We start from the raw sequence: 210 nt of genomic DNA, 5'->3' as shown, positions 1-210 counted from the left end.
GTCTGTATTGTGGTTAGCCGCCACCTACTTTCGTGGGTTGATATATGCCACACACACACACATAACAGAGTCGTTGAATAACAAGGTCACTATCACATCACGGGACAGGTGATAAGGTTCCAAACTGATCTAGGAGAAAAAGTTTCTCTTATGTTTAGATTTTGACCACAACCTTAAAGCACAGAACTTTTCTTGGGTGGAAATAATCAA

This window comes from Apostichopus japonicus, chromosome 4 (assembly GCF_037975245.1).
Source record: "Apostichopus japonicus isolate 1M-3 chromosome 4, ASM3797524v1, whole genome shotgun sequence".
Taxonomy (NCBI): Eukaryota; Metazoa; Echinodermata; class Holothuroidea; order Aspidochirotida; family Stichopodidae; genus Apostichopus; species Apostichopus japonicus.
Note: the sequence above shows the minus strand (reverse complement) of the source record.